The sequence below is a fragment of the Mirounga angustirostris genome, unplaced genomic scaffold, assembly GCF_029215605.1.
Source record: "Mirounga angustirostris isolate CCGP_5_RB_7025 unplaced genomic scaffold, mMirAng1.0.hap1 SCAF_7, whole genome shotgun sequence".
Lineage (NCBI taxonomy): Eukaryota > Metazoa > Chordata > Mammalia > Carnivora > Phocidae > Mirounga > Mirounga angustirostris.
In genome coordinates, this window is record NW_026991715.1 from 122926281 (window position 1) to 122947867 (window position 21587).

A 21587-nucleotide genomic window follows, 5' to 3' on the forward strand; every position below is an offset into this window, starting at 1 on the left:
TCAGTTTATCACATGATTTTGACTATGGCTAACATGAAGATTTATAGCATAATTTTAAAAATTTGGTATGTGGAAATACAACTTTCTAAAAAATAATTTTTTGAATAGCAGAAAATATAATGATGCATTTCCTTTAAATATCCACTTCTCATGGGGATGTTTAAAAATTTTAAATTGTTATTCTACTCATATTAAATGCTTATAATAATTTACTTTAAACACACAGTTTGCATATACCTCTACTGGGGGAAAAAAATCTGGTTTTCCACATATGTTACTGTAAGTCTTACATGGGAACAAAGCAAAGGTCAAGGAAACTAAACCGAGATTGGTTGAGTAAGGCTTATCATAGTATGGAGAAGAGATTCTTCAGTGCCTCCTGCCTCAGTCAGAACCAGTCTGGGCACTGGACCAGTATTGAGGTGGTAGGTGAGTAACAAGTAGCTCAAACTGTGGGGTTCAGGTAATAGTTCTAATGAATCTGATATCTATACCTGGAATCCACTCTTTTGAATTGCTCTGATTTCCTCTTAAGGAAACCAGGGGCAAGGCTTCTGAACTCCAGTTTTTTACAGAGGATAGTTGATAAGAATGTTCTCCCTTTACTTATTATAGGTCCAAATCATGTGTAACGTAGATATCTTTCATTAAAGACCAGACAGCAGGATAATCCATCCTGGCCCTGCACCACTTGAGGAAAGTATTACCTTTTATTGCCTTTAGAGTAATCATAGAAGTTAACATTGATCATAATGCATATATTGAAGCTAGAAAAGGAGAGAGCAAGGATTAGTCACTCACAGTGCCTTACGAATGACAGATCTTAGTGAATATTGTCCATTTCTCCAGTGTGCATACATAACCACTATTTCAACTGTTAAAGAGACTTCCAGTCACACACTGGAGGGGAAAAAAAGCCAGAGCAATGTCAAGTAGAATAATTAGAGAGAAACAGCACACTAGACTCTGTTCTGACCACAAGTCCCTGGATATGGCTGCCATTGACGTGAGTGAACGAGACTCATGCCAGGAGAAACAAAGTCGGGCTCAGAGAGATGCCTTAACACCAGTTAGCAGAGTAGTAGGGGAGTCCGTCATTCATTCAGTCAACATTTTCCTTCACTTAGAGTGTAAAATCGGAATTAGATAGTGTTGATTTTTTTTTTTTTAAGAAAGCAATGAACAAGGAGAAGCTGTGATTTCCATCCCCCTAAAACCAGGGATACGACAGGGGTCTAGCTACATACTGTGTGGTACAAATGTGTGTGTAAATATATTTGGGAGTATGGTGACAAACACATGCATAGCAGAAACACATAAGCTCATGAGCAATGTGTCCTTCAGAAAATCTTTGGGCTTCATTTTCTTTTCTGTAAAAAGAAGGGATTTAGGCTAGTTAAATGTAATGTTTCTTATAGGTCTAAAATTCTATGAGTCTGTATATTCAGCCAGTTTTACTTGCATATAAAAATGTTTTGGAAGAAAGATTGAGAAATTTTGGAACTGGCAGAATGATGAAAATCCGCGAAATCTCCCTCAAGGAAGTTTAATGAGGAAATGGGTCTTGTTTGTGTAGATGCTTATCTAAATTTGGCACCTAATATGTGAGTTATCTTCTGATAACTGAGAGAAATGTTTTCCTTAAATTATTTTTTTTTCTGAGTTGGAAAAGCCTTACATAGAATTTTGAAAGAGAGAAGCTGGGTTTGAGAGGATTGGGGTGGGTATGACTAGTAAGGGAAATCACAAGGTTTAGAATTTTAGAGTGGGAAGGTCACTTGAGATTAATGAATGCAGTTTTCAACCCAAGCACAAATCCTGTCCTGAAAGTTTGTTTTGTTTTGTTTTTTACATTTTTTTATTTTATTATGTTATGTTAATCACCATACATTACATCATTAGTTTTTGATGTAGTGTTCCATGATTCATCGTTTGCATATAACACCCAGTGCTCCATTCAATACGTGCCCTCCTTAATACCCATCACCAGGCTAACCCATCCCCTCACCCCACTCCCCTCTAGAACCCTCAGTTTGTTTCTCAGAGCCCATCGTCTCTCATGGTTCGTCTCCCCCTCCGATTTCCCCCCCTTCATTTTTCCCTTCCTGCTATCTTCTTCTTTTTTTTTTTTTTTTTAACATATAATGTATTATTTGTTTCAGAGGTACAGGTCTGTGATTGTCCTAAAGAGTTTTAATAAGTTTTAGGGGCAGTACATGCACAAAGTGGGATAATATCATAGATATTAAGTATTTGAACATGAGTCAGAGTTAGCCAGATAAATAAACGTGAAAAAGAAACTCTAGAGGGAACACCATGACCAAAGGTGAAAGGATATAAAAAAATCATGGGGGTGAGGAGACATTACAGGCATCTCCCTATTATGAAAGCATTAATTGTGAGATAGGGAATAGTGGCAAATGTTACTGGAAAAATAGTATTTGTGTCATGTTTTGTGTTGAGCCAGGAATCTCAGGATTTATCCCATTACTAGCAAGGGTTTTAAACAAACTAGTTTTAAACAAACAAGCTAGCTTAAACACACTAGATTTACATTTTCGGTAGAGCAACCCAGGTACGACATGGAGAATGTATTTGAAGGGGGCAGGACTAGAAGCAGGCTCTTTCGTAGAGCTCACTCGAGCTGGGATCTAGGGTAGAGTCGAAGTAATAGGGGGGAGGGAGGAAATCAGGAGTAGAAATTTTTGGAAAAGCAAATCGGCAATTTTGTTTAATTGCTTGCTTTTCCGAAATAGTAGACAAGAGGCGGAAGTGGAGCCGCCGCCGCCTGAGGAGGGGGCTGGGGAGGGACGCGGTCACCGCGCTGCCGGCTTCGCTCACACGCGTCTCTGCGCCCTGTTGCCCTCCCCCCGGGAACGACCGCGGGTAAAAGTGAGCTGGTACGGCGAGCCATGGCTGCGGCCTCGGAACAGGGGCACGAACTCTCCAGTGGGGAGGCAAATCTGCTCTCCGTCGCCTACAAGGACGTGGGGGGCGCCCGCCGCTCGTCGTGGCGCGTCACCCCCAGCACTGAGCAGAAAACCGGGCGGACGGAGGAGCAGCAGCGGCTGGGCAGAGAGCGCCGGCGGAAGACAGAGGCCGAGCGGCAGGTATCCGCGATGATGTCCGGGAGCTGTTGGACAAACATCTTGTTCCCAGCGCTACACAACCAGAAAGCAAGGTGTTCTGCTTGAAAAGGAAAGGAGATCATTTTAGGTATCTCTCGGAGGTGGCATCTGGAGGTAGTAAACAAAGCACTGTGTCGAACTCCCAGCAGGCTTCCCAGGAAGCATTTGAAATGAGTAAGAAAGAAATGCAGCCTGCACACCCAGTTCGACGTGGCCTGGCCCTGAATTTCTCAGTCTCCTGCTATGAGATTCTAAATTCTCCTGAAAAGGCTTGCAGCCTGGCAAAACCGGCCTTTGATGAAGCAATTGCTGAATTGGATACACTGAATGCAGAGTCTTACAAAGACAGCACCCTGATCATGCAGTTGCTTGGGGACCGTCTCACACTGTGCACGTCGGAAAACCAGGGAGATGAAAGAGATGCTGGGGAGGGAGAGAACTAATGTCTGTTGTGCTTCGTGATCTGTTCAATGTCACTCTGTACCCTCCACATATATCCCTTTGTGCGATTAAAAGAAAAAAAAAAGAGTCGGACGTCGACTTTCAATTTTTCACAGCCTCAGCCTAGCAAAATGGTCCATGGGATAAACAGCTGGTGTTTGTATCTAAAACTCAGATTGGTCACATAAATGCCACGGCATTCTGAAATTTTGATTTTGATTGACATTGATAGGATTACTGTGTGTTGAATTTTTTTTAAACTGAACACTGTGATTATGGGGTTTTGTAACTTAGCAGAACTCTTACTGGTAGAAAAACTAGACCTGAATTATGTGTAACTTTTTGGAAAGTTTAATCTGATATCAAACTAGTCACTGAAATAACAGTTCCACGGTAAAGTTGTACAGAAAGTTATAGAGATTATATTGGGACGTGGAGTGAGACACCTGTCCTGTGACATTCAAGTGTGACAGTAACTCACAGTAGTTCTGCCTGTTTTTTGGGGATTACAGACACTTGGCCAGTTGGGGCTGTTGCCACTCGAAAGTTCATGACTGCAGATGTCCACAGTGTCTTCCTCTGAGTAAACTCGAAGCCTGAAATGGAAACTCTTTGTGGCAGTTAATTGGATTTTGACACCATGAAAAGGTCCAGTGTTCCTAAAACATGTGACTGACACCCCTTTCCCACAGCCATCTGACTGATTTGCAACTTGTGCTCCAGTAGTGGAATCTGTTTTCCTTGTAACCAGGACCTGAAGAAGAAAAAAGCCGTGTATCTCATGAATGGCCTTCTCTGTTTCCTGGGTAATACCTTAAGAGTCATGTTCTGCAGAGATTGCCTTTCACTTAAGAAGTACTCAGTCTTTGGGTGCTTCCTAGCTTGGGGCTTTTAAAATTTTGAAATCAAACATTCTTCCCACTGTCCTTTTTGACTGACTGTTGACTTTGGTTTTTCTTTTCCCTCCTTAAGTTTCTGTCCTGTTTCCTTACATTTTTTTCTTTTTGAATTCTGTCGTTGTCTTCTGTTCTTTGTTTAATACTGTTTGGGCAGGGCGGGGGCCTGAAGGGGGTGAGCAAAGATGGCGAGCACTTTGGTCAGCAGACCTCGCTTCAGAGAGTTGAGAAGAGCTTCCAGCACACAGCTCTGGCTTCCTCCGGTTCTCAGCACGCTTGTTGCTCTTCAGTCAGACCGAGATTGAATCAAAAAAGTGTTTTTAAATACCCATGATTTCTCCCTGTGTTGCAGCCAGCCCTGATAACGCTTGTTAGTACCTGTCACCAGGTCTCCCAAGTGTGCTCCTCCAGCCAAGTTCACAGACCTGTTTGAACAAGACCCTATAATGCAGGGAAGTTGCATGAACACCGCAGTGGGGAGAGTCCAGAATAGCCAGTCCTACCAGTCTCACAGTACCCCCTCTCCCTTGAACATTCCACGTAGCTGTAGTGTCCACCTGTTTGTCCATCTGCTGAAATGAGAAAAGAAACATTCATGCACTGATTTAAAACCAAAAAAAAAGAAAAAAGAAAAAAATCCCTCCCCCCCTTTCTAGCTGAACAAAAACGTGCAGTTAAACGTGCACTACTGCTTGAAAATGCAGTAGTGAATGTGGAACGAGCCTGTCTGTATATCTGGTAGCTCTTTCTTGCTTCCGTTTTTCCTTACCAGTATTCTGCCTCACATTTGCTTCTGTGACGGTCAAGCACTCCTGTGGTTGTGAAAATAGTATAGCCAAAAAAAAAAAAAAAGAAAAAGAAAAATCCCCAGTTATTGATGTACTAGATTTGTGTATGTCTTTTAAACAGTTCTAGTTTCCACCTTAACATGGAATAATCAGGAAAAGTGTGAAAATTCAAAAGTGAAATAAAAAATTTTATCAGTTGCCTGTGGAAAAAAAAATTGTAGAGAAGACCTACGGATTTTTGGTTTGGTAACCGTTAACATAGGAGGAAAAAAAGGGTGGTAGATGAAGGGAGGAATATGGTAAGTAAGCACATGGCCTTGGGCATATTGAATTTGGGTTGTATGTGGGATATCCATGTAAGTCTAATTAATGCCATGTTTAAGACGGGGGGGACAGAGACAGAAGAAAATGATACTACCATCAAAGATTGAACAGTGCCTAAACATAGGGTTTGAATTATTTGATAAGATTGAGTTTAGATGAGTTCATGAAAAGATCAAATTATAGGTAAAACATACAACTTTTATTTTTCAGTGCATCTGAATTTTTTGAGCAACTTAATTGCTCCCACTACTTAGTAAAAACCTTTAGCACCTTGTAAATATTCAAGTAATGGTGACTATAATTATTATTAGTTAGAATTTAACATCACCTTGGCATTGGGGAAAATCCCAAGATTGGGATGTAAAAATTCTTGTTTCTTCCAAAATCAGAGTCCATAAAACTCCATGTGTGAACTATGCAATTAAATCATGTTCTTGTGATTAAGTGTCTGATAGAGTGAGAAAGAGATGAATAGACAGAGCTGGGTTAAGAATAGAGGACATTTCTGAAACAGACGGACTTGGTTGGTTTTGAAGGTCTGGAAAGGCAGGTGGGGACAGATTGAAAAAGGACTCATGTGAAGCCAACGAATATGGACTTGATCTTGTAGGCATCGACTATTTAAACATGAGGAGACTTGCTTGAACAGATATGATTTTGATGATGGCATCTGTGTGAAGACACACTGAAGGATGGAGAGGTTATAGTCACAGAGCTTAGGGACTAAAGCAGTGGGAATGGAACAGGAACATGATGGAGAAAACCTAGAACCAATGTTGTCTGACCCAGTGTAGTGGTGGGTGGAAGACATTTGTGTACAATACTCTGAGGTTTCTAGCTTGATGTAAAATAATTGCTTCATGGTGAATGTTTACTTCACTTTCTTCAAACTTTGCTGTGAAATGTTTCATCTATTTTTTTTTTTACAAGGTAAAGTGTAAATGATCGGCACTTTTGATCTTTGGGTTTCCCATTACTAGATAACTAAAGGCAAATCATATCATTGTTCTCACTGATTTTCAGAGGGAATATTAATCCTAAACTAAATATCATTCTTCTTAGTATAAGATATTTATTATTGCTTTTTTCATCATCCTTGTTTCCATTAACATCACTGGTCGCCCTTTCGGTTGTAATGCTTACATTTATTAATATTTGTTTAATACAGGTATATTTAGAAGTGGCTCTGGGTTAAAGTTAGCCATATTGGAACAAAAAGAGTTCAAAAAAACCATACTCTATGAAGTGATTGTCTGGAAATGCTATGAGGGTGCATGATATTTTCTTTTAGTCACTGATTCTTTTTCATTTTATAATCTAGATTTAGATCTAGATGCCATTGACTTAGTTAGGCTTACATAGTAGTGTTTCTCATTGTTTTAAGCCCAGGTGGCGCTAAGATATATACATTTCATACAAACATACATACACTTCATATTGTGAATTAGGACCCAGTAATTTCCTTCACCTTCCGGAATTCCCAAACAGCCTGACAAACAGTCTTGTTCTAATTTTTATATAGCCTTTAAACAGAGTTCCATTTTAAATTGGGGTTAAATGCTCTTCTGGCACAAATTTTCTTTTGTAATGCAGATTTATTTCCTAGAGCAGCAGTTCTCAAGCTTTTTGGCTCCAGACCTCTTTATATGTTTTACATTTTTGCAGTGTACATCTTAAATGTTTGACTGGGTAATAAACTGGATTTTCATATCTGCTTCTGCATTCAATCTGTTGCAATATGTGTTTCATTGAAGTACAGGGGAAAAATCTGGCTTTACACAGACATGTAGTTGACAAAGAGTGGTGCATTTTAACAGACTTTTCAGATAACTGTGTATGTGCTTTCATACAACACCAAAACTTGACAAGTAGTTTCTCGAAGGTTGGTTACAATGTAGAATCTGAATATGTAGCGCTATACCTTCTATATTCTGTTACATTAAAATCTATTGGTTTATCTTGCATTTTGAGGGGCACCTGGGTGGCTCAGCCGGTTAAGCGTCTGCCTTCCGCTCAGGTCGTGATCCCAGGGTCCTGGGATCGAGCCCTGCATCAGGCTTCCTGCTCAGTGGGGAGCCTACTTCTCTCTCTCCCTCTGCTCTTCCCCCTGCTTGTGCTCTCTCACTCTCTCTGTCAAATAAATAAATAAAAAATCTTTTATCTTGCATTTTGAGTGGATCTTTTATCCATGAAGTTTAAGTCGCATAATGCATTGGTTATTTGGAAAATATTGTTCACTGAGTTATGAAGATGTACCAAACGTGGACACATTTCATGATTCAATGTCATTGTCATGTGGCCTCTGGAAAACTCCACCGTACACTTGCGTGACAGGGTGTGAGAAAAGGGTAAATAATATGTTGACGATGATAAGAGAACCCCTGTAAGGGCTTGGGGACCCTGAAGTGTTTGTGGACCACACTTGGAGGACTAATATTCTGGGACAATCGGCTTCCTTTTATAAAGAAAATGAAACTGTTGGCAAAGTTGTATGTCTAGCTCATCTATATTCTCTTTTCTCTTTGCATTTACTAAGAAAATGAAAATAAGAGGTGTCAGTAGGTTTAGGAAGCCTAGTAGAACATGTCTCTGACATCTTGGGTTCCATTCCTCATAATCAAATAACTCATGATTTTTATATGAAGGACTCATTTCACATAGATTAGACACAGCAAGCCCAACATCTATTAGTATTCATGTATTCTAATAATATATGAGACAGCTACTGCATAAAAAATATTTTTCATGAAGAATATGGGAAATACAGAGAATTCAATATGTTATGCCGAGAATAAACAGGAAAGAACTAGAATAAAATGTGTGATTATGTCTTTTTAAGATCTTTTAGTGCTTAGATACAATGGGTGTGAATATAGTTAAATTCCATTTTCCTTTTCCATGGAGACTAAATATGAGCTCCATGTTGAATAGGGTATGAAAAGTTTCCATTGTCTAATATCTTATTTAATGGTTAGATAAGCATAGAGTATTTGAGAATTATCAGATGGCATCTAATATCAAATAATTTAATCATTCCAGGAAACTAGCTCATCCTTATGGTCTTTTATTGACTAACTTATATGCAAATATTGAATGATATTTAACAGCATACATACATGCATAGGAACTAAAGTATTAAATGATATTTTTTTCCCTCTGAAGGACAACAACAGGTATGAAGTTTGCCTGATTTTTGGTTTACTGTTCTGAAGACAAGAGACATATATTCACTACTAAGAAAGCAAATTTATCAAACTGGAGAGAAAAATATCCTTTTCAGATTGGTCTTATTTAAAGCAAGTCTTCATTTCTTGAGTAGTCATCTAGAAAACATTATATTTCAAGCTGCATAGATCTTTGTAAAAGAAGTTTTGAAAGTAATTTAATATAGTTTTTTCAGACTTGGGTTTTATGGACAATAAAATGTAATTTAATACAAAAGAAAAAGATCTGATTTTATCTCCAACTCCTTATTTTGCTAAGACATTAAAAACTAACAAACAAGATGCAAGCAAACTATTAATATGTACTTATTTAGAACCCTAGTTATCATGGTCTGGGGAAACATATGTTATAAAATAACAGTTAAGAGAAGGTTGGAGAGTGATTCTGGACAGTAGCATTAATACTACTGGTGAGATTACAGACTAGTCTCAAATATGACCAACAATTTATGAACTTGTTAAAACTGATATTTTTAGATATTTTATCATTAGCTTATTAATATGATTTCACTGATTTCATTGGTGATAGACTCCAGGCTGAATCTTTAACCTCCTGCACATAGACTTCATCTTCTTTTCCCTTCCCTCGCCTTCATCATACAACAATACCAATAAAACATGAAACAATCAAATGGCTATTCTTTATATATAAAACACTATAAAAGTGATTTGACACTACGTGAATCACTGGTAGTGTCTTCTTATCATGGCATCAATATATACATATATATTAGAGCATAGATCTATATGTGGATTCTAAGGAAATTATCTGTATATTTTGCATTTAGATTACACTATCAAAAGAGAATTATGTCAATGAGCAAAGTAGATTTAGGAAAAATAATGGAATTCATAGAGTAGTTATGTATCGAACAAACACATCTTCACACTTGGACTTAGCCAAAAGGCTGAGAAGCGATGAACAAACACATCTTTAAAAAAATGTTTCTATCAGCCTGAAATCTAGGCAGGGATTTGTGTCTGTATACAAAATAGAGAAGTTTTGAATTGGTTTCCCCAATATCTGTAGGCAAACATTTCTAGGACTTATTCTTTCTATGAAGGAAATTCAGTAGTATTTGGTGATTCAACTAAACAAAGACTGATATATAAGTCTTTTTTCTGCTGAGTACCTCTACTCTACCCCCTTGTCACATAATTTTTAAATCATTGACTCTTCACTGATTAATTCCTTGGAAAAGGTGTCAATCTTCCATCTCTTGTTTTCCAAATCTATATAATTCTTCATCTTATTATGAATTATTCTACATGTAATGCAGTTTTAAGTTATCCCCAATAAAACTCAGGTATCAAACACATAATTTCATGTGCAGAACAATGTTTAACAAAATAGCTTTGTCTGAAGAACAATTATGAGGCAGTGGACTCTGACAACATTGGCAAAACTTTTAAGTTCAATAACAATAAAAAGTTTGAATAAAAAGTGAGGGAAAGGACACTAACACACTGAATGGTTTAACTTCCTGGGTCATAGTGAATAAGGTAATGCTAAGTTTTTTTCTGTTGTACTACAAATAGATCTTGTATATTTTTCTTTTTTTTTTAATGAATTACTCAAGAAGTTACATTTACTTAGTGCTAGTGAATATCTTTTGTCTAAGACACATACCATGTTTGGTTCATTTAAGATTGTCATGTTCCAGTTAGACAGTTTCCCTCATCTTCTTCTCCCTGGCCATCTATTCTTCTTTCCAAGGTGTTTACCAATGTCGTAAGAGGCAATTATTTAGAATTTCTTGTCTATGTTTTGCTTCCTGGTTAAATTTGTTACTCCTAAAGCATAGTGTACATCCTCAAACGTGAATAGAGTTAGTCAAACTACCTTGAAATGGGGGCAGCAAAGGCTTTTATGTTTATTTGTGAGAGCTGATTAGGGCAACTCTTTTCCCATCTTCCAAACACTTTTTCATCTTTGTTTCTGCTCACATTCATTCCTAACTTTAACTCCTCTTTTGTTTTCTCACTTTTCTGTGAGCCTTCCTTCCTGTGAGCACAAAGGTTCTCATTTCTGTATTTATTTATTGTGGTCAAGTAGTAGCTTTTTAATTAATAAAATTAATTTATTATTAATACCTTAATTATTTATTAATTATTCTATTTATTAATATATTATGTATTAATATATCCATTAATTCAAAGAAATGACTATTAATTGAATACATGTTATGTTGTAAGTATAAGATATAGTGGTGGAAAGACAGATATGGTCCTTGCCCCTACACTGCTTCTGAATCAGACAGCTCAATATAACTATAAATTTTAGATTCCATGAGTGCGATGATGCGAATGCACATAGTACAAACATCTAACCCAGCCGAGGAAGATCCAAGAAAGCTTCCTATTGGAGATGATCACCAGCATAAGTCGATAGAAAAATAAATAGAAGTTATATATAAGTTTACAAGGCAAAAATGGGTCAGGAAAAACTAAGAGATGTTCTAAGTAGTTGGAACAACCTACGGGAAGGCTGTGAAATCAGAGAATATGGCAGGTTTGAAGAAGGAATTTGATAGAGTTGGGAATAAAGTTCATGAGAGAAGATCTTAAGAAAAATAGGTGAGGTAAAGCTAAGGCTAAGGTTAATTAATTAATTTGTTATTATTTTTATTTTTATTTTTTACCACTTATAAATAGTTCGCCATTTTATTTATTTATTTATTTATTTATTTATTTATTTATTTATTTTTGTTTGTTTGCCATTTTAAAGAGATGTATCCTAAGGGCTAGGAGAAATCATTAGTTTTAAGCAGTAGACTGATAAAAGCTATTTAAGTTTTAGAAATAATAGTCAAAGCTGAAATGTGTGAAGTGATTGGAAGAGTCATTACCAGAAGTAAGATGATCAGACTATCAGAGGAGTCCAGGCAAAAAATGAATGGAAGCTGGAGTTAGGGCAGCGGAAAGGAGAGAAGAGGAAAGTAAGAGTAATATGTAAAGATTTAAGGAGTAGCTTCAATAAGGTAAGTGAATAAGAAAGAGGAAGAAGTCAAAGACAATAGCCAGATTTTTGTCTCAGGAAACTGAATGAATGGAAAATTTATTAACACTGATAGAGAACACTGAGAAAGCATATTTGGAGGGCATAGAAATGAATGAAAACAGATTTCAGAATCCTGAATTGTAGTTGCCAGTGTGACATGTTAGTGCAGCTAGTGGATCAGAATCTCAAGTGGTATCTCAGTGGTGAAGATATACATTTTCAAACCGCCAAAGCACTTGCCAACTGAAATATAGAGACTGGATGAGGTGAGGTGCCTCATGGTTTGTGGAGTAAGAGAAAAACAAGGAACAGAGCACCAAGGAACACCAATATTTAGTGGATATACAGAGGAAAAATAATAAAGATAATTTGGAAGAAACAAAACAAACGAAAAGATAATTTGGGATGGGTGGGACAGTTAAGAAGGAGGACGAAAGTCTCAGTGAAGGGAAGGAATAAATTGTTTCAAGATGGGTTAGGCCGGTGATGGGTGTTAAGGAGGGCACATACTGCATGGAGTACTGGGTGTTATACGCAAACAATGAATCATGGAACACTACATCAAAAACTAATGATGTAATGAATGGTGACTAACATAACATAATAAAAAATAAAAAATAAGAACATCTGTAAAAAAAACTAATGATGTAATGTATGGTGATTAACGTAACATAATAAAATTTTTAAAAATGTAAAAAAAAAAAGAATAAAGGCATAGATAAAATCATATGTTGTAATAAAATAAGTAAAATTATTCCGAGAGTATATATCAGTTCTATTTTTCTTCCTTATGGAGAAAGCACTGTTAATGAAGTGCGGTAGTACTGTTCAGTTTCAGGAGTGTAGAAAGTATAAAATTCATGCAGAACCTAACACAATATTATCTAATCAATAGACATTTAGAATATTATTTCTACCAGCAGTGTATGAAAGTTCAGTTTTTTCTTTCTTTCTTTTCTTTTTTCTTTTAGATTTTATTTATTTATTAGAGAGAGAGAGAGCACACAAGCGGGGCAGTGGGGCAGAGGGAGAAGCTGACTCCCCACTGAGCAGGGAGCCTGATGCGGAGCTTGATCCCAGGACCCTGAGATCATGACCTGAGCTGAATGAAGATGTTTAATCGACTGAGCCACCCAGGTGCCCCAAGGGTTTCAGTTTTTTTCTTAACACTTGATATGGTCAGTCTCCAAGTTAAGCCATTCTTATAGATATCTAGTAGTAGCTCATGGTTTTAATTTGCGACTAATGATATTGGCTATCTTTTCACATGCATTTTTACCATCTTTATATTTTCTTTGGTGAAGTGTCTGAAGATTTTACCCATTTTACTTTTGGGTGCTTCTTATTATTGAATCTTGGGAGTTCTTTATATACTCAATATATAGGTTATTTATATGATATGAAAATATCTTCTTCTAGTCTGTGGGTTATCTTTTTACTTTCTTAATGTCTTTTGAAGAACTTTTAAATTTTAATGAAATGCAATTTATTATATTTTAAAACTGTACAGATTATTGTTTTGGTCATGTATCTAAGAAATATTTGCCTATCTTGTTAGTGATAATGTAAAACGGTACAGTTACTTTGGAAAACTAATTTGGCAATGTCTTTAAAATTTAAACACATCTACCATATGCTCTAGCCATTCCAGTTCTAGGTGTTTACCTAAGAGAAATGAAAGTATATGTTTGCACAAAGACTTACACATAAATATTCATAACAACTTTATTTGTAATAATCAAAACTGGAAATAACCCAAATATCCATCAACAGTTGAATAAATAAATTGTCGCATATCCATGCAATGGAATATTACCCACCAATAAAATATAACAAGTTATTTTAATACAACTTTAATATCCAACTGGATGGGGGGAGAATAATTACAAGAGGCATGAGGAAATTTTGGGGGATGCCTGAATATGTTTATTATCCTGATTGTGGTGATGTTTTCATGCATGTATTTTGGGTCAAAATTGTACATGTGCAGTTTATTGTTTGTTGATTAACCCCCAACAAGGTTGTAAATATTATTTCTACACTCCAACATCACAAATATACCAACTCAAAAGAAAAAAAAATCCTGCTTGTTCTTGTGATTTGATCAGATAATTTGCTTGAAATCATCAGGCATCATCAGTTTCATGGATTTGTTCAGTAGTTTTTCACTCAGAATGTGAGAACTCTGAGAACTGATAATGAAGCCTGGAGAATGTGGTAACAAGTTGCAAAATATGTCCCCTTTTGCCTTGAACTCTCACACACTAAGTTGGGATCACTGCGTTCAACAGAAAATACCTCTCCCTAGTTTCTAAATAAACTTCCAGGAAATGATATTAAATATATTTTTTTTGGTCTCTTTGTAAAGATCTGTTTTTCATGGATTTGGAAAATAGATTTTTTTTTACAATGTTTTGTTTTCTAATAAAATTTTCCCAGAAGCAGATGTCTTAGCAAAATTATATATTGGAAACACTGAAAAATGACTTCACATTTGCAATTTTTAAAACATGTTTTAATATTTCACAAGTCTTTCGAGTCCTTTGGTTTCTTGTATGTAGTGTTTTTAAAAGAAACTTCATCTCAATTTTCTTCATCTTAAACATTTGTTGTAACCGTAGCACTTCAATGCCATTTTTAAAAAGATTTTTCACACTTTTGCCTTTTGTTGTGGGACATTTAATTTAAGAACATTCAATTAGCAAAGTAAAGTTCACACAATGGGCTTAAAGTTATGTTATCTTTAACTAAAAAATAATCATTTCTTTGATTGAAACTTTTTAATAGTTTAGGATAAAGTAAACAATTCTCTCTCTGGTCCTGAGGGATTGTGATCAGAAGTAAAAGAAAGGAAAATCAGTCCCTCAGTCTTCTAACAGTTTTATATACCAAGGAAGTAATGGGATGGAGGCAGGATGAGCACATATTCCTGTTTGCCTGGGACAGTCTTGGTTTATAGTTGTTGGGGGGGGGGATTGGTTGTTTTTGTTGTTGTTGTTATTGTTGTTGGCATAATTATCAGTAGCTGTATCTTTAATTTCAAGATTATCTTTGAATGATGTAGTGGATCAGATCTCCTTCACTGGGCTGGGGCGCCTACCCCACAGTGGTCATAAGGGCTGGTTGCTGAAAACTCACAGCCGGTCCTTCCCAGGAGAAATGACCTCAGCTGAATCAGGTTCAACATTATGGGGAGGTTATGCTCCACTTTCCTAGACTCCATCCCCAAGCAGCCAGAGTCTGAAAACTGACTAATGAAGCCAGGTTGACTCCCTTGCTCAAGGTAGGACCAACTCTATGATTCCAACTCCGCATTGAATCAGACTAAAACTAGTCTCTAGCTGAGACCACATCCCTGTTTGTGTTTGTTTTCTACTTTCTACTGCTTCCCTTACTCCCTTTCTCCTGAGATTTCTTGACCAATAAATTACACAGGAATCTTAGGTGCTGCTTCTAGAGAACCTGACCAAGATGTGCTGGAATTTGTACCCCCAAGCTGTAAAGATGGGACTCAGGAATTGGTTAACTTGGTGGCTGGATGGCAATGAGAGCCCAGTCACTGGTGGAAGGCAGAGTTGGTAGTCTGTGGCTTGCTTTGGCTTTGTGATTGCTTTAAGAGCTTATCAAATAAATGGAAACTTAAACATAATAATCTATTTGATAACTTTAATTATACTTTTATCAGTATCTACTAAAATGAAAAGGAAATTATAGTTAAATGTCATTTTATTTCTGAGTATATTCTCTAAATATCCTATTATCTTAATATTTTGAAATGATTTTAATTATATCAAATTTGAAAAAAAAAACTTGGTTTTCTAAGAAGATCCCTAAAGGTAATGACTAATAACCAGATTTTCATAAACTCTGTCTACCTGATAAAGAAAATAATTTAATATATTTTTAATTTGATTCAAAAAGTATTGCAGCTGAATGCCAAACATATAATCCCTATATGTGTTTCTACAGAGTGGTGCCAGATGATCATTTTATGGGAAAATCAAAAAATACATTGTTTGATTAAAACAACTCCGTTTGGGCTAGAAATTCTGGACAGAAAAAATAATGAGATTGATATATTAATGCAAAGAAATAGAAAAAGAGAACCAGCATATATGCCGTTATTGTGAGACTTTCCACTTAAAAATTCGATGTAAATATCTCTGAGAACCTCTTCAGACTGCTCTATAGTCATGATTTTCCATCTACGATCTTTGAGTGCTAGAGCTCCCTCACTGGATTATCATTTGCAAACACAGGACAAGAAGCGGGGCCCTAGGCTTTCCATTCTGTATTGAATGAGAGCAGATTCATTTTTATTTACCCAAAACACTGAACTTCTAAATAGGATTACATTTGAGGAAAGAAATAATTACACTTGAAAACCATTACCTTAGTTGATAGCTAGTCAAGAGGAAAATGATTATAGACTTCTGTCTCAATTGATTTTATCTGCTAAACTGGGTCTTTTGTTTAGAGTAACAAGTTAACTATCTCATCATTACACCTTAATGTCGCTTGCAAAGATCCTCATGTTGTGTCTCCCTTTGCTATATCTCCTACTACTTTCCATTACAAGCCTTCTGCTCTTTGTCAAATTAGTGTCCTGACTATCCCCTGCCGCAGCTGTGTTTACGGCCAGCCCTATAATCCTGCCCGCACTGATGTTCTCATCTGGAGCCTTTTCCAGGTCACTTTCTTGATGGCCTATTGTATGTATTGCCCATATTACATATATCCACTAATCCACCATTTTCATATATTTCCTCCTTAGTTTTGACTAAATAGCAGCCATGTCTTGTCATGTAGACCGCTGGAACCCACATGGAAATTCAATAGGTAAATGTCCATTGATCGATTTCTGTATTACACCTATATCCATACATTCTGAAACTCTTGCCTCCTAAATTAGGTTAGGAGATTTTTGCTCTTTTTAAAAAAATAAATTCTAATTTTGAAACAATATCGAAGTTACAGAAGAGCTGCAAGTACAATGCAAGAGCTTTTCCCCTGAACGATTTGAGGAAAAGTTGCCAACCTGATGTCCAATCACCTCCAAATATTCTGTGTATTCCTTTTTTTTATGTTATATGTATTATATATTGTATTCACACAATAAAGCCAGAGAAAAGAAAATGTTATTAAGAAAATCATTAGAAAGAAGAAATACATTAACAGTGCTGTACTGCAAAAAATCCATGTGTAAGTGGACTTGCACAGTTCAGACCCGTGTTGTTCAAGGGTCACTTGTAAATCAGAAAACAAGATGTCCAAAAATGGTATCATTTCAAGAGCCATTAGGACAGAATTGTTAACACTATTGATGCTATGTGAGGTAAGTCTATATATATTTCCATTTATTTAGATTTTCTCTAGTGACATTCCATAAATTTATATGCATCTTTCTATGAAGGATTGCCCTTTTTCATTAGAGTTATTCCTTTTTTTTTTTAATTTAGTGATTCATCACTTACATGTAACAACCAGGGCTCATCACAATGAGTGCTCTCCTTAATACCCATCACCCATCTAGCCCATCCCCCATTCACCTCCTTCCATCACCCCTCAGTTTGTTCTCTATTGTTAAGAATCACTTATGGTATGCCTCCCTCTCTCTCTCTTTTTTTTCTTCCCATATGTTCATCTGTTTTGTTTCTTTTTTTTATTAAGATTTTATTTATTTATTTGACAGAGAGAGAGAGACAGTGAGAGAGGGAACACGAACAGGGGCAGAGGGAGAGGGAGAAGCAGGCTCCCCGCTGAGCAGGGAGCCCGATGTGGGACTCGATACCAGGACCCTCGGATCATGACCTGAGCCAAAGGCAGACACTTAACGACTGAGCCACCCAGGTGCCCATTTGTTTTGTTTCTTTCTTTTTTTTTTTTTATTCTTATGTTAATCCCCATACATCACATCATTAGTTCTAGATGAAGTGTTCCATGATTCATTGTTTGTGCATAACACCCAGTGCTCCATGCAGAATGTGCCCTCCTCAATACCCACCACCAGGCTAACCCATCCTCCCACCCCCCTCCCCTCTAGAACCCTCAGTTTGTTTTTCAGAGTCCATCGTCTCTCATGGTTCGTCCACCCCTCCGATTTCCCCCGCTTCATTCTTCCCCTCCCGCTACCTTCTACTTCTTCTTTTTTTTTTCTTAACATATATTGCATTATTTGTTTCAGAGGTACAGATCTGAGATTCAACAGTCTTGCATAATTCACAGCGCTTACCAGAGCACATACCCTCCCCAGTGTCTATCACCCAGTCACCCCATCCCTCCCACCCCACCCCCCACTCCAAAAACACTCAGTTTGTTTCCTGCGATTAAGAATTCCTCATATCAGTGAGATCATATGATACATGTCTTTCTCTGTTTGACTTATTTCACTCAACATAATACCCTCCAGTTCCACCCACGTCATTGCAAATGGCAAGATCTCATTCCTTTTGATGGCTGCATAATATTCCATTGGATATATATACCACATCTTCTTTATCCATTCATCTGTCGATGGACATCTTGGCTCTTTCCACAGTTTGGCTATTGTGGACATTGCTGCTATAAACATCGGGGTGCACGTACCCCTTCGGATCCCTCCATTTGCATCTTTGGGGTAAATACCCAGTAGTGCAATTGCTGGATCATATGGTAGCTCTATTTTCAACTTTTTGAGGAACCTCCATACAGTTTTCCAGAGTGGCTGCACCAGGTTGCATTCCCACCAACAGTGTAGGAGGGTTCCCCTTTCTCCGCATCCCCGCCAACATCTGTCGTTTCCTGACTTGTTAATTTTAGCCATTCTGACTGGTGTGAGGTGGTATCTCATTGAGGTTTTGATTTGGATTTCCCTGATGCTGAGTGATATTGAGCACTTTTTCATGTGTCTGTTGGTCATTTGGATGTCTTCTTTGGAAAAATGTCTGTTCATGTCTTCTGCCCATTTCTTGATTGGATTCTTTGTTCTTTGGGTGTTGAGTTTGAGAAGTTCTTTATAGATTTTGGATACTAGCCCTTTATCTGATATGTTATTTGCAAATATCTTCTCCCATTCTGTCAGTTGTCTTTTGGTTTTGTTGACTGTTTCCTTTGCTTTGCAAAAGCTTTTTATCTTGATGAAGTCCCAATAGTTCATTTTTGCCCTTGCTTCCCTTGCCTTTGGCGATGTTTCTAGGAAGAAGTTGCTTCGGCTGAGGTCAAAGAGGTTGCTGCCTGTGTTCTCCTTTAGGATTTTGATGGACTCCTGTCTCACATTGAGGTCTTTCAACCACTTGGAGTCTATTTTTGTGTGTGGTGTAAGGAAATGGTCCAGTTTCATTCTTCTGCATGTGGCTATCCAATTTTCCCAACACCATTTGTTGAAGAGACTGTCTTTGTTCCATTGGACATTCTTTCCTGCTTTGTCGAAGATTAGTTGACCATAGAGTTGAGGGTCCATTTCTGGGCTCTCTATTCTGTTCCATTGATCTATGTGTCTGTTTTTGTGCCAGTACCATACTGTCTTGATGATGACAGCTTTGTAATAGAGCTTGAAGTCCGGAATTGTGATGCCGCCGGCTTTGCTTTTCTTTTTCAACATTCCTCTGGCTATGCGGGGTCTTTTCTGGTTCCGTACAAATTTTAGGATTATTTGTTCCATTTCTTTGAAAAAAGTGGATGGTATTTTGATGGGGATTGCATTGAATGTGTAGATTGCTCTAGGTAGCATTGACATCTTCACAATATTTGTTCTTCCAATCCATGAGCATGGAATGTTTTTCCATTTCTTTGTGTCATCCTCAATTTCTTTCATGAGTATTTTATAGTTTTCTGAGTACAGATCCTTTGTCTCTTTGGTTAGATTTATTCCTAGGTATCTTATGGTTTTGGGTGCAATTGTAAATGGGATCGACTCCTTAATTTCTCTTTCTTCTGTCTTGTTGTTAGTGTATAGGAATGCCACTGACTTCTGTGCATTGATTTTATATCCTGCCACTTTACTGAATTCCTGTATGAGTTCTAGCAGTTTGGGGGTGGAGTCTTTTGGGTTTTCCACATAAAGTATCATATCATCTGCAAAGAGTGAGAGTTTGACTTCTTCTTTGCCAATTTGGATGCCTTTGATTTCTTTTTGTTGTCTGACTGCTGTGGCTAGGACTTCCAATACTATGTTGAATAGCAGTGGTGATAGTGGACATCCCTGCCGCGTTCCTGACCTTAGGGGGAAAGTTCTCAGTTTTTCCCCATTGAGAATGATATTCGCTGTAGGTTTTTCATAGACGGCTTTTATGATATTGAGGTATGTACCCTCTATCCCTATACTCTGAAGAGTTTTGATCAAGAAAGGATGCTATACTTTGTCAAAAGCTTTTTCTGCATCTATTGAGAGGATCATATGATTCTTGTTCTTTCTTTTGTTAATGTATTGTATCACATTGATTGATTTGCGGATGTTGAACCAACCTTGCAGCCCAGGGATAAATCCCACTTGGTCATGGTGAATAATCCTTTTAATGTACTGTTGGATCCTATTGGCTAGTATTTTGGTGAGAATTTTTGCATCCATGTTCATCAGGGATATTGGTCTGTAATTCTCCTTTTTGATGGGGTCTTTGTCTGGTTTGGGGATCAAGGTAATGCTGGCCTCATAAAATGAGTTTGGAAGTTTTCCTTCCGTTTCTATTTTTTGGAACAGTTTCAGAAGAATAGGTATTAATTCTGCTTGAAATGTTTGGTAGAATTCCCCTGGGAAGCCATCTGGCCCCGGGCTTTTGTTTTTTGGGAGATTTTTGATGACTGCTTCAATTTCCTTAGTGGTTATAGGTCTGTTCAGGTTTTCTATTTCATCCTGGTTCAGTTTTGTTAGTTGATACATCTCTAGGAATGCATCCATCTCTTCCAGGTTATCTAATTTGCTGGCATAGAGTTGCTCATAATATGTTCTTATAATTGTTTGTATTTCTTTGGTGTTGGTTGTGACCTCTCCTCTTTCATTCATGATTTTGTTGATTTGGGTCATTTCTCTTCTCTTTTTGATAAGTCTGGCCAGGGGTTTATCAATCTTGTTAATTCTTTCAAAGAACCAGCTCCTAGTTTCATTGATCTGTTCTACTGTTCTTTTAGTTTCTATTTCATTGATTTCTGCTCTGATCTTTATTATTTCTCTTCTCCTGCTGGGTTTAGGCTTTATTTGCTGTTCTTTCTCCAGCTCCTTTAGGTGTAGGGTTAGGTTGTGTACTTGAGACCTTTCTTGTTTCTTGAGAAAGGCTTGTATTGCTATATACTTTCCTCTTAGGACTGCCTTTGCTGCATCCCAAAGATTTTGAACAGTTGTGTTTTCATTTTCATTGGTTTCCATGTATTTTTTTAGTTCTTCTTTAATTTCCAGGTTGACCCATTCATTCTTCAGTAGGATGCTCTTTAGCCTCCATGTATTTGAGTTCTTTCCGACTTTCCTCTTGTGATTGAGTTCTAGTTTCAAAGCACTGTGGTCTGAAAATAGGCAGGGAATGATCCCAATCTTTTGGTACCGGTTGAGACCTGATTTATGACCTAGGATGTGATCTATTCTGGAGAATGTTCCATGGGCACTAGAGAAGAATGTGTATTCCGTTGCTTTGGGGTGGAATGTTCTGAATATGTCTGTGAAGTCCATTTGGTCCAGTGTGTCATTTAAAGTCTTTATTTCCTTGTTGATCTTTTGCTTAGACGATCTGTCCATTTCAGTGAGGAGGATGTTAAAATCCCCCACTATTATTGTATTGTTGTCGATGTGTTTCTTTGCTTTTGTTATTAATTGCCTTATA

At 37.3% G+C, this 21587-nt stretch overlaps 1 long non-coding RNA gene and 1 pseudogene across 2 annotated transcripts in view; both read left to right on the forward strand.

Moving 5' to 3' along the window:
- The first annotated feature begins 2443 nt into the window (after window positions 1-2443).
- On the forward strand, window positions 2444-7304 carry LOC123833572 (14-3-3 protein beta/alpha-like; annotated as a pseudogene). The gene has a single exon (XR_006788299.3). The product of XR_006788299.3 is annotated as a 14-3-3 protein beta/alpha-like (transcript).
- Window positions 7305-14698: 7394 nt separating this feature from the next.
- Window positions 14699-21587, forward strand: part of LOC135365441 (uncharacterized) — a 176635-nt gene continuing 169746 nt past the window's right edge. The window contains exon 1 of the long non-coding RNA XR_010413300.1: window positions 14699-15085. This is a non-coding gene — a long non-coding RNA (uncharacterized LOC135365441). The remainder of the gene's footprint in view (window positions 15086-21587) is intronic.